This window comes from Cricetulus griseus, assembly GCF_003668045.3.
Source record: "Cricetulus griseus strain 17A/GY chromosome 1 unlocalized genomic scaffold, alternate assembly CriGri-PICRH-1.0 chr1_1, whole genome shotgun sequence".
In the NCBI taxonomy this organism is placed as follows: Eukaryota; Metazoa; Chordata; class Mammalia; order Rodentia; family Cricetidae; genus Cricetulus; species Cricetulus griseus.
Genome location: NW_023276807.1, coordinates 129,893,385 through 129,904,079, shown reverse-complemented (window position 1 = coordinate 129,904,079; position 10,695 = coordinate 129,893,385). Strand labels below are relative to the sequence as shown.

At 38.6% G+C, this 10,695-nt stretch overlaps 1 pseudogene; it reads right to left on the bottom strand.

Annotated features, from left to right (window-relative positions):
- Positions 1–583: 583 nt before the first annotated feature.
- On the bottom strand, positions 584–1,174 carry LOC103162582 (annotated as a pseudogene).
- Positions 1,175–10,695: the final 9,521 nt, after the last annotated feature.

Genomic DNA, 10,695 nt, shown 5'->3' with positions numbered 1-10,695 from the left:
GTGTGTTCATGTGTATTTCTGGAAGAGAGAGTATGTGTGCATACACACCTGTGTGTATGAAGATTCAGTTCTAGAACCCTGTTGTTTATTTCTAATGCTCAGGAGAATTGTTATATTCACCCTTGGGGAAAACTGTCTCCTATGTTTCTTTACTTTTAAAATCACAATTGAGTTTAAGTCTTCTGAATTTGAATGACATAGTTTAACATTGTCCAACAGAATAATTTCTAAATAATTGATAATTACTAACCAATGAGTTAAAAAGTGTTGTGATATATTGTTTATTTCCTGAAGATGAGAATGCAAAGCTAGCCACAGCCATAGAAGCTGGACAGTGGTGGCTCACACCTTTAATCCCAGGATTCAGGAGACAGAGGAAGATGGATCTCTGTGAGTTCAAGGACACCCAGGGTTACATGAGAGTGAATCAGTCTAAAAGGGAAACAGAGCTCATGCCTTTAATCCCAGCACTGCAGTGGTAAATAAGATAGGAGTAGGGCATTCACTATCCAGTATTATGGCAGTTAGTCTCCAGTCACATTGAAGTCAGGTTCTCCACAACCCTGGTGGAGGTAAGAGCACTCTAGTAGCTTGACTGCTTTGCTTGTCTGATCTTCACTGTGTATATTAGATCATCAACCACAGTGGTGAAAACCTGGAGGGCTGGGTTAATGGAGAACTCCAGCTTGGTCTTCTTTTCATAATCAACAGAGAGCCCCTCCATCACCAGGGAGGTGAAAGCCAGTTCCCCTGCCAAAGCTGTATGAAACCAAGAAGTCCTGAAGACCTGTGCACTGGACAGCCAGTTTGCTAGTCCAAGACACTATCAATGATCTCTTTCACAATGGTGAAGTGGTCACCGGCCTTTATTGGCCACACCATCTTCCTTGCCTGTGATGAGCTGCTCAGGGTAGAAGAGCTGGCAGTTGGTACCAGTGCAAACTTCATCAATAACTGTCAGTTCCAGGTCTACAAACATTGCCCGGGGCAAATGCTCGGCAGTGCCTGTCTCACTGAAGAAAGTGTTGAAGGAGTTATCTCCTACCTCAATGGTCTTGTCACTTAGCATCTGGCCATCAAACTGGTTGCCATGTTCCAGGCAGTAGAACTCCCAGCAGACATTGCCGATCTGGACACCAACCTGGCCAACGTGGATGGAGATGCATTCGTGCATGGTAGCCACAAGTTAGAAGGTGAGGGTGATAGAGTCAGACACTGGTTCAGGAAAGCTTTATTAGATCATAAACAATATATCACCACAATAAAGTGCTATTGAATTTTTTTAAAGATACATTTGACATATTCACAATATTTTCATTAAGAAGATTGTTTTTAATTAATTTTATTTAAATTAAAAATAATCTTATCTTACATACCAATCCCAGTTCCCTCTCTCTCCAGTCTTCCCATTCCCCCTACCAACCTCCCATCCCCGCCCCCATCCATTTCCCAGGGAGGGTGAGGTCTCCCATGAGGGATCATCAAAGTCTGTCACAACATTTGGGGCAGGACCTTCTCCATGTATCTAGGCTGAGAGAATATCCCTCCCTAGGGAATGTGCTCCCAAAGCCCATTCGTGAATGAGGGATAAGTACTGGTTCCACTGCCAGAGGCCCCATAGACTGCCCAAGCCCCCCATCTGACACCTATGTTCAGGGGCCTTGTTCAGTCTTATGCTGTTTCCCCAACTGAGGACAGACTGGGTCCCTTATGGAATTAACTAAAAACCTGGCACTAAAAAATTGATATTTAAAGGGGGAAAATATATTCTGAAATACTCTGTGGCACTTCACACATTCTCACTTAAACAACACGTTCTAAACTTAATATCTGGAAAACAGTTTCAGCATTCATAGGGATTGATAGAGTGAAACACAAGAATATATATCAAGGAAAATGCCTGAGATGCAAAGTACATGTACTGAAATAGCTGATAAGCTTTTCTGAGAATCAATGACCCATGGGGAAGATCTTAAAATGGGAGTTGGAATCTTTATCTTTGTGCAAGGAAACAGAGTATGTTTCCATGACCTTGAAGACAGATACTTAAGAGTTACTACTTGATCCAACAGCTGTGTCAATGCCTCTTTGTATGATATACAAAGAAACAACACAGAATCAGACCAATGAGTTCCATGTGTCAGAGTGTGCTCCTCAGTCTCCTAACATGAGAGTCTCTTTGTTAGGACAATGGTGAGAATTCCCTGCAGTTTAGCTGTGAGATCTGGGCCAATGACAGATATTATAACTCATCTGAGAACAACTCAAAGCGGCATCATCTAAGAGCCCAAACAGGAAGATAAGATTATTGAGAATCATCAAGCCCAGAGAAAACAGGTGCTATCACCAAATTTCTGCTGTCAAAAACTAAGGAAACTGCCATGTACACCTATACATTTATATATATAAAAAAAAACAGGCCTCCTGAAGTGGGACATTTTGAGTGACTAAAATTGCAATATTTAAAGAAAAGAAGAAACCAAAATATTGGCATTCAAGAACAAAGAAATTAGTTTCATATTAGAGTTTTGAAGCAATATCTCTACTAGGTAAAGCAGGGACAGTAAAGGGGCACACTGATTGATAGGGACAACTGAGTACAGAAACAGATGTTGAAAATCAACAATCTAATGCATCCTCACAAGAACTTCAACCTGTGGCAAATTCCCAAAGGTATGGAAAGATCAGAGAAGCCACAGATGAAGCAACTATGTAACTCTGAGTAAAAGTCCTACAGTAAATCAGCTCCCACCCCCCTCCAACCCCTGGGATTCATCCACCATGAATGAACTGAGAAGGAACTGTGTCCCTCCTAATACATTACAGCTTGCCGGGCATTGGTGGCTCACGCCTTAAATCCCAGCACTCGGGAGGCAGAGGCAGGTGGATCTTAGAGAGTTTGAGGCCAGCCTGGTCTCCAGAGTGAGTGCCAGGATAGGCTCCAAAGCTACACAGAGAAACCCTGTCTCGAAAAACATATATATATATGTGTGTGTGTGTGTGTGTGTGTGTGTGTGTGTGTGTGTGTGTGTGTGTATGTTACAGCTTGTACTAAGCAAGCCCTGTTTTCATGGAAATCATAGCTGTGAGGCAGCCTCGTCTTAAACTTAAGAGAGAAAAGTCCTCCAGGTTATCTACCAATTTATTTTATGTTAATATTCTTCTGCTTGATCCTGAATCTCAGCTTGTTAGACATCATTCAGTTTTCTTGGTCCAGAAAAGGTTTCCTGGATATGAGTATGGACAAAATTCTCTTTCTTTGGGGGGGGGTGTGGTTCCAGACAGGGTTTCTCTGTGACTTTGGAGGCTGTCCTGTAACTAGCTCTTGTAGACCAGGCTGGTCTCAAACTCCCAGAGATCTGCCTTCCTCTGCCTTTGCCTCCCCAGTGCTGGGACTAAAGGTGTCCGCCACCACTGCCCAGCTAGACAAAATTCTTATCACATTTTCTGTGCTCTACAACATGTCAGAGACTGAGAGGGTTTTCCTTACTCATAACTGCTCCATCTGTTCAATCTACTAGAATTTCTATTCTCTCATATGTTAAGTTCCTATGTAACTTTTCTTCCAACTTTCACCCTTTGGTGATTTGGGGCTATACAGAATGCAAAACCAATATAATCAGATAATCACCTGCTTATCTTTTGAGACAAATTTTGAATCTCAAAGTATTGGGATATCTCATAAGCCTTCAGACAGGTACTGTGATTGTTTCGGTTACATAAACAGGTCTGGCGACTATATCTTTTATAAAAACTAAGCATCAAGGTACAATAGTTCATAACACTTCATAAGAGAGACCACCCCACCTCTGCCCATAACTGGAGGGACAGGTAAGTGTCTAAGATCCGGGCTGGAGAGCCCTGTTGTCTAGCCCCTAGCCCCCACTTCTCCCCCACTCATGATACCCTGAGTGACCAGGCAGCAGCACCTACTCCACCAACCATCCAGTGTCATCTCACCAGCCACACTGCTCCTCTGCCCCCACTTGAAAGTACGGTGACCACGAGAGCCATAGGCCCCACTGACCATCAGAACTACAGGCCCCCTGTGCTGACTGGAGGAAGAGATAGGTAGACAGCAGTGTAAAATTACATTCAGTAACACAAAGAGCAGTATGGTACCATCAGAAACTAGTGATCCTACATCAGCAAGTCCTGAACAGTCCAACACAAATAAAGCAAAAGGAAACAATCTTAAAAATAACTTTATGAAGATGAAAGGCACCCTTAAAGAAGAAATAAAAGGTTCCCTTAAAGAAATGGAGGGAAGGACAAACAAAAAATTGGAAGAAATCAATAAATCCCTTAAAGAAACCATGAGAAAACCAAGAAAAAAAAAAAAAAACGAACAATCAAACAAGTCTAAGATTTGAAAAATGAGGCAATAAAGAAAACACAAACCAAGGGAATTCTGGAAATGAAAAAGCTGGGTAAACAAAAAGAAATTACAGATGCAATCATAGCCAAAAGAATGCAAGAGATGGAAGAGAAAATCTCAGGTGTTGAAGATAAGATAGATAATGAAGATAAGATAGATAAAAGAAAGAGATTCATAGATCAAAGGAAATGTTCTAACACTTCATAAGTTCAGACACAATGAATTTCCCACAAGTAGAGCATTCCCTTTATAAAGCTTCAGATAAAGCATCAGTAACCACATCAAACAGTTGTACAGTACACCAGAAAAAGGAATTAAAATCCATGATCTAAATATGTGTGCATGTTTATGCAACATGCTCACGTGTACTCCATGTATTGTGGAAAGCCATCCTACTTTGATGAGTGCTGATAAATCTAACTTTTGACACTAAACTGCACAAAAGAACATAAGGCATTTTTATTCCTTTAACACACTTTACTGTGCGTTTGTCTTTTGTTTACATTGATTTAATTGTTTAGGCACTGGATAAAACCCCCATCCCTCATGTGTACTTCATTACGTGTGTCACGTATCCTGTTTGTGTTTAGTCTACAAGGAAGAGCCAGAGAGCTAACAATGAAAGACTGACTTAAACAGATTTCAAATGTTATATAAGCTTCCTGTGTGTGTGTGTGTGTGTGTGTGTGTGTGTGTGTGTGTGTGTGTGTGTGTGTGTGTTTACATACTTGACTTTAGAGTTCTTTTCATACTACTGGCAAATGGGTAGTTCTCAGCCTGTAGGGGCATGTATAAAGATAATCCCATATTTCACAACAAAGTTAATAGTGAATTCTTTCATCATGTGTAGTAGTTTTGTTTATCTTGACTGTTAGAATAGTCATTAACAATTATGCTTGAAACAGTGTAAATTACTATACAGTAACTCTTGTTAAATAGTTACTAAGACTGTTTTCTATTGTTATCAAGCTTACTATGGGTTTTCTACAGGACACAACAAAAAGCATAATTTTAAACTAGTAGAAGTGTCACTAAATTATTGTGATAATGAAGAAATAGTAGATATTCTTGGTCATGTTCTCCCATAATGAATTAGTTCTTTTAACTGCTTGAGAATTTATTTTCATAATACCAGATACTTGAGTGGAATTTGGGGTTCTTAGAACTCAAATTTTATTTTGTGAAATAATATTCTAATTTATTTTTAGAAGAAAATGCTTTAGTCCAGTCTATTTCCTGAGAATGACTTTGCAAATACATAGGATTTTTGAAACTCCCACATGACAAGGCCATCTCTTTTTGCCCTTCCTGACTATGTTCTCCTGGGATAATTGGGTGTTTAAATGACAAGATAAAAAAGCCTAAATTTAGAAGGAATTGCACAGTTTTAAAACTAGAAGTCCTTTATGGCTCCCTAGTGCAACTCCCTCCCTTGTTTTATGAATGATGGTGCTGAAGAAAAAATATTGTCTTATCTCAATGAGGACTTAGTACAGATCTCATCTTAGCCCACCAGTTTCATGTGTCTGTTCTAGTCAAAGAGGGGGTATAAATTGTTTAAAAAAAAAAACAAAAAACCTGTAATATAAACTCACAAGGTTAGTTAAACTAAAACTGTTGACTTCCAACTCCCTTGAGTTGTTTCCCTACATTTATATATTTGTTTATGGTGCTTAAGCTGGAACTCAGGACCTTATGATGACTGCTAGGAAGGGCTCTACCAATGAGCTCCAATCTCAGACAAGTGTTAAATATTTCTATAACATTTTTTAGTGGTGCATAATTGTGGTTTGTACAGAATAAACATTATTATAATGCACACATGTGATTTCCTTAAAAGTTTATAGCCTATCTCTTACCCTGCATTTCAAAACAGTCCAAACACTTAAGTATGCTTAAACTCACAAACATTCTGATTATTACAAATGAAATGACCAAGATCAGAAATCATTCAGAAAAAGAGAAGGAAAATACTGGGATTGAGATAGTGACACTTTCAGGCATGGAAACTGACCCTGAGATTTTGGCCAGTAAGGCAGAAGTTGTTAGTTTTTTTATGATAGTGATAATTTTACCTTCTAGATCTTTATCTAAAAATATTGATATAATGCAGGTCACCAACAGAAGGTACGAAAAGTATCACAATTTTTTTTTGTGTTCCTTGTATTGATTTAAGTGAAAATATTTGAGCTTTAAATTGTATTCCTGGGAAGAGAATTTCTAATCAAAAAACTAATAATTGAGATTACAATAATGTCAACTAATGCAGGGGCAGGGGTAATACAATTGAAAAATGAACATTAACTGATTCTCTACAGTCTTACTTAAATATTAGAAGATCTATGCCTGAAACCAGAATAGAACAGTTCTGGTCCATTCAATGTTCCCTTGAAAATAGTGAGTTGAGGTAATTTCTACCAAATTGAAATTTATTTTATTGAATTATTTATTTTATTATATTATTTATTTTATTAATTTATTTAGTTAAACATATTCAATTTAACTCACTTGAATATGGTTAATTTGACATGCCTCCCAGTAATATCATCACCCCAGAGATCCAGTGTGATGAGGAAGCTTGGAGGAGTTTTCTACAGGGCTCTATCAGCATAGGTTCCAAATAGCAGGATGTTCCTCTCCTAAGTATAGAACTCGCTGGCTAGACTGGCACCTGTGAGGGAGAACAGGATGTGTGAGCTATAAGTGTAAAATGCATTTTCAAAAGAAACATAATTTAAATTCTGCATAAAGAATGAAGGCTACAAACAAGAATTCTTTGTTGGTAGACTAAGGGTAATTTTATTAGTTTCATGTTTATTAAATTTCCCTTTAATAGTATTTTGCTTCTAGCCTTTGTATCTGGCCTTCTTTCCTTTTTCCTTTTTAGTTGGTTTTGTTTTTGAGATAAGATCTCAATTAGCCCAGGGTGACTTCTAATTATCTATGTAGCCAACGCTATCCTTGAAGTACTAATCCACTTGCCTCTACTTTTCACATGCTAGACTTAGAATTGTGTTCCACTGCCTCCTACTCTATCTTATTTTTTTATATGATGACAATTTCTTTAAGAATGCATTTATCTGTATACTTCTAGAAACAAATAACTATGTCAAATTAAATATATGAGTAAAACTACTGTTGGAGAATGGGAAGGGAGTGGGAAGAGCGCTGGCCTGACATTGGATGAAGGATACATGAGAAAATAGGAGGTTAAGGAACAAAGGCATAGAATCATGATATGCAGGTGATGCCAGAAATGTCTTCCTGAGGAGGACTAGTCAAAGTCTACACACCTCCCTTTAAGGTCATAATGACAAACCAAAGTTCAATTCCACCATTTTCACCCTGGGGAGTCAAAGAGTTTATTAGGCTGGCTTACAGAGCTTGGGTGACCCCAAAGCAGCCACAGTGAATAATTTTTATTCAGCATGGATGCTGATTCCTCAACGGCTGTATAAAATGAGCCCTCTTCTCAGATAATTTTCTCTAGTCTATGCACTGCAGTATCTCCTAGAAACTAAACAACCACATATAGTGAGGGCAGAATGGCATGCTATTGTTTGGGAATGAACTGGCTTGATACTCAAAGGGAGATCCAATTATACTCACTCCCCATTCGTTTATAAGAGAATATCAGCAGTCAAGATGCCTAGTTGTGATTTTTATAAGTAAACATTGCTGTTCTTTGCAAGAAGGCCATTGTTTGGCTTAGAGGTTAGTGCTATACAATAGTAGACCTTTTGATTTTAAGGAAATTTCCACATGACTATTTGTATTCAGGAATACATCCCTAATTTTCACCACTGTACCCAGACCTTGGCCTGAGGGCCATGTTGCAAAAAGGGTTCTGACACAATTAAGGCAGTTGGTTCCAGAGCTTAGGGACTGGGACCATTGGTTACTTTTTCTCCCAGCAATTAGAACTCTTAAGAGGTAACTTCTTGTGGCATGCACAGCAATGTACATATTATAGCCTTGATTTATCTTGAGCAGAATTAATCATGAAATTTCCCCCTTTAATGTGATATATATGCATACACATGCATATATTCTGTATAGCATACACTGTTCAAAAGCTTTACAAATATTTTATTATCTCATTCTGCCACTACTCCATTATTATCCACATCTTAAGTTTTACTTAGTCTAATTTCTCTCACAGTCTGTGACAGGCTACTAATTCAGCTAAGAATGGTAGTTTCTTTACATGTGGTTCATAGAAAAAAAAGAATGTCTGAGGCATTTGAAAATTGCAAATTTTATTAGTTATTTTTCTGTTGCTGTGAAAAACTGTGCTGACAAAAGCAACTTAATGAAGAAAGGGTTATCCTTATCATCAGAAAGGGATAGAGTCCATCATGGCAACAAAGGCATGGAAACAGTCAGGGAAAGCATAGCTTCAGGAGTGGAAAGCTGGCTGATCACATTTTCATACACACACACACACACATAGGAAACAACAAGTGATAAAACAAGAAGTTCAGCAAAGCTGAACCCATAGTCTACCCAAAGTGTTGTACTTCCTGCATCAAGGCTCTATCTTCTAAGGTTCTATAACTTTCCCAAACAGTACCACCAATTGGGGATCATGTGTTCAAATACATGTAGTTATCAGGAACATATCTCATCCAAAGTACCACCAAAGTGATGCTGCTGATAGTTATCTCTAAAAGTTGATTGGCAAGCACATGAAGTGATGGAAAGATGAAGTGTTACTCACTTGATTTCCACAATAACTTCATTCTCCCTCACTTGCATGTCAGCTCTTCTTCCAATCTATTGGTTATCATGGTCAATGGTAGTCTCAGAACTTCATCAAATATTTGACTCTACAAAGGGAACAAGTGCCCATGACTTCTTCTTTATGGACCCAATCTGGCACCTGGATTACTGTTTCTCTTAGATTAACTACTTTCTAACTTTTATGTATCCTCTCAAAGGTGTCCTTTTCCACTTGTGAGTCCTGTCTGTTCTGTTGTCTAAAGCACATAGTGACTCTTCTCCCCTGCCTAGTCTCTGACTGGGTACAATTATCTGGTGAATCAGACCAGTGTAGGTTGACTTCAGAGTTGAAAACCCCATTGTTTGCATTGAACCAAGCACAAAACTTAATATCAATTATGAGAAGAAAAACTTGCCAGTTGTTACTAAAATTTCAACCCTCTTTGATGTATAAAATGTCTCACTCATAATTTCTCAACAGATTGTTCTTTTTGCCATTTCATAGTGCATGATGCACACCAGAATTTGTCAAAAGACCATCATTCTATGTGTTGTAACTCTATGTTTTCATGCAAAGAAATGGGATGGCATCTTATTCTCAGTAAATTGTAGGAGTAAAGTCTATCAGTCAAGCATAACACTTCTGGATTTTTAGTGTAGATACTTAATATGTTAGTATATAAAACCAAGTATTGAAAAATATTTTCTTAAAAGATGGAATGGTTATCATTTGTGTAAATATTTTGAGAGTAATTGTATAACACATTTAAATCTTCTACTTTTATATTTAAATTTTGAATACATAAATATTATTTATGGTAGAAAAATATTACTATTGGCACCTGAGTGAAAAATTTTAGGGCCATCCTGGAGTTCATACACATAACTTATCTGTGACAACTCACTCTGTTTATATTTGAAGCCTTAGAACCATCCTCTGCGTGCCTCTGTGTGGTATGTTTGGTCATCTGATGTCCCATTGGGATTTCTATAAGGATACTGAAGAGTCTAGAGGATAGAGAAGGCATAAAAGTGATGTCCCAACTGATCTGTACTACACAGCACTGATTTTTTTCCCATTTTTTAATTTGAATTAGAAACAAGATTGTTTTGCATGTCAATCCCAGTTCTATCTCCTTCCCTTCTCCCCTGCCACCCCCCCCCCAACTAAAACGCTACCTATTGCATACCCTTTCTGCTCCCCAGGGAGGGTGAGGCCTTCCAAAGGGGGTCTTCAGAGTGTGTCATATCCTTTAGGATAGGGCCTAGGCCCACACCCATGTGTCTTGGCTCAGGGAGTATCCCTCTAGGTGGAATGGGCTCCCAAAGTGCATACCTGTGCTAGGGATAAGTACTGATTTACTACAAGAAGCCCCATGGATTTCCAAGGTTTCCTCACTGCGTGCGGAACTCACAAGGTTTATTACAGAAACCCATGTTCATGGGGTCTGGATCAGTCACATTCTGGTTTCCCAGTGATCAGTCTGGGAACCAAGAGCTTCCCCTTGTTCAGATCAGCTGTTTCACCAGTTTGGTCTGGAAGACTTTGCTCATCATTCCTTCTCTGCAACTGGATTCCAGTTCAGTTCAGTGTT